This window comes from Vulpes lagopus, chromosome 5, assembly GCF_018345385.1.
Source record: "Vulpes lagopus strain Blue_001 chromosome 5, ASM1834538v1, whole genome shotgun sequence".
Taxonomy (NCBI): Eukaryota; Metazoa; Chordata; class Mammalia; order Carnivora; family Canidae; genus Vulpes; species Vulpes lagopus.
In genome coordinates, this window is record NC_054828.1 from 131673504 (window position 1) to 131676381 (window position 2878).

The window sequence follows — 2878 nt, forward strand, 5'->3', positions numbered from 1 at the left end:
TATCCACTTAGTATCATATTACTGACATTCATCCATAATTGTGTGTGTCAAAGTTCCCTCATTTTGAATGCTGTAGAGTCTCACTGACTTCTGGGCAGTTCTCAGTACCTTACAGAGAATGGGCCAGTTTTTGCTCCGGACAGGGAAAGTCTCAGGCACTTCGAGCCAGAGATTAAAATAGAAAAGCTTTTCAGGGATCCCTGGGTGGCTCAGTGGTTTAGCGCCGCCTTCAATCCAGGGCATGATCCTGGAGACCCGGGATCGAGTCTCACATCAGGCTCCTTGCATGGAGCCTGCTTCTCCCTCTGCCTGGGTCTCTGCCTTTCTCTCTCTCTCTCTCTCTCTCTCTGTCTCTCATGAATAAATAAATAAATAAAATCTTTTTAAAAAAAAGATTTTCAGATGAGCAACTGATTAATTAAACACTGGAAGAAATATTTTTGGAATTAGAGAAAGCCACATGGGTGATTTCCTTAAAATACTCAGATGACTCTAACCTAGAAGTCTATAGGGGTGATGAGTGCCCTGTGATAAAGGACCATGGCCAGCCAGTTTGCATGGAAAAGCAAGTCCCAAGTAGGTGTGACCCGTGGATCAAGCCAGTGGGAGGGGCAGTAGGTGTCAGGCAGCACTTCTCCAGGAGCCCCGGCTCCTTCTCCCCTAGGGACCACCACGGGCACAGCTGTGGCTATAACCCGTACTACTGTCGTTTCATATCCGACTGACTGTCCCAGCTCTGAGTTTTAAAGTGAAGACTTTTGCTTTTGGCCCACAGCCCTTCATCTGCTTCCACTCCGCTTCCTAATCTGGAACCAGTTCTCCTGGTGCCATCTTTGTTCATAATCTAACCTGTTGTCACCCGGAAAAGGTGAGCTAGTGATGCTTCTGCAGAAAGCAAGACTAGAAATGAATTTTCCAAGGTCTAGCCTGAGCTCACTCAGAGCCACTGGTGCTCCAAAGGCCTTGGGTGAAGACAGAATGAATCACAGTAAAAACGGGGGCTGCAGCCATCCTGAGAGCAGTGGCCAGGGCATCCTGGGTTTCACAGCTACGTGAGAAGAGATTTTACGATCAATCATTCATGATTGTTCAGTGCAATTTAAAAAATTTTCAGCTTATTTTTAATAAGCTTTATACCCAACATGGGGCTCAAATTCACAACCCACAGATCAAGATTCGCATGCTCTTTGGACTGAGCCAGCCAGGTGCCCCAAGGACAATTATTTACAGAAACTATCTTGGGGGCACCTGGGTGTTGCCGTTGGTAAGAGTCCAACTCCTGGTATCATCTCAGGTCATGCTCTCAAAGTCTTGGGATTGAGCCCCCAGTCCGGGGGCACAAAGTCAGCTTGAGATTCTCTCTCTCCCTGCCCTTCCTGCTTCTGCTCTCTTTCTCTCTAAAATCAAATATTTTTTCTTTTTAAAGAAGCTATCTTGACGTGCAATAAAAATAGGAATGAAGAATGGACTGCAGCCAATTTAAATTTAAATTAGGAAAGTTGAAATTTTTTAAATGGATGTTCTTGGGGTTCACAAGCATGACCGCCCCCGACCCCTGCAAGGCCCGCCTTCCCCTTTGCTGTTGGTCTTCCTTCTCCGCCTAATGCGCGTGACTGAACTCTCTGCCCATCAAGCCCGCGCCCCCGCCCCCAGGCAGTCACTCCCCCCGGACCCCCGCCCTCCTCGAACAGGTGGCTGCGCCCCGCGGTCTGCGGGATCCCGCGCGCATCTCGGCGGCTCCCGGGTGGGCAGCCTGACCCACCTGCGCGAAGCCGGGCCGGGCAGCGCGCGGCAGGTGCCACGGGAGCCTCGCCAGCCGAACACCTAGAGAAAACTAAAGTCCCGTACAATTAATCTCAAAAGCAAGGCTTCAGTGGACAGGACTTTTCAAAGAAGTTGCTTTGCTTACAGAGCAAAAAGTCAGATACCGCGCAGAATTCTGACGAATTGCCTTTACAGCTAAATTCTCTGTCTGGTTCCAGGGCATTAGCTACGGGACACCCTGCGGGTCACGCACCCACGTGGGGGGCGCCACCCTTCCTCGGCCTCAGCTCTTCCTTCCCGCCCCTACGGCAGTTAGGGGGTAAGTCACCTCTTCCCAAGGCTGGACGGCCCTGAGCGCACGGGGGACCCTGGACAGCCCCCCAAGGCCGCGAGGCCCAAGAGGGGCGAGAGGAGGGGCCTCTTGAGGTCTCGCCCACACACGCATCCCAGACTCCGCCCCTTTAGGTGTTGCCCCGCCCACACCACTGCCAAGGCCACGCCCCTCTAGGCGTTGCCCCGCCCACACCACCGCCCCTCAGGGCGCCGTACCGCCCCTCGTAGGCACCGCCCACCTACACCACCGCCCAGACCCCACCCCTCAGGGCACCGCCCCGCCCACTGTACCGCTCCTCGTAGGCACCGCCCACCTACACCACCGCCCAGACCCCCTCATGGCATCGCCCCGCCCACACCGCCGCCCGGACCCCGCCCACACCGCCTCCCCCAAGGCACCGTCCCCGTACATCACTGCCGAGACCACGCCCCTCTAGGCGTTGCCCCGCCCACACCACCGCCCCTCATGGCGCCGCCCCGCCCACACCACCGCCCCTCATGGCGCCGCCCCGCCCACACCACCGCCCGGACCCCGCCCCTCATGGCGCCGCCCCGCCCACACCACCTCCCGGGCCCCGCCCCTCAGGGGACCGCCCCGCCCACACCACCGCCCGGACCCCGCCCCTCACGCGGCCCCACCCCGCCCACCCCGCCCTAGTGCCCACCCACCTGCGTAGGTCCCGCCCCACCCGGGACCGCCCTAGCACGTTTCTCCCGGATCTCCGGAAAAAGCGCCGGGCGCCAGGCCCCTAGGCCCCGCCCCCAGGCCCGCGGGGATGCG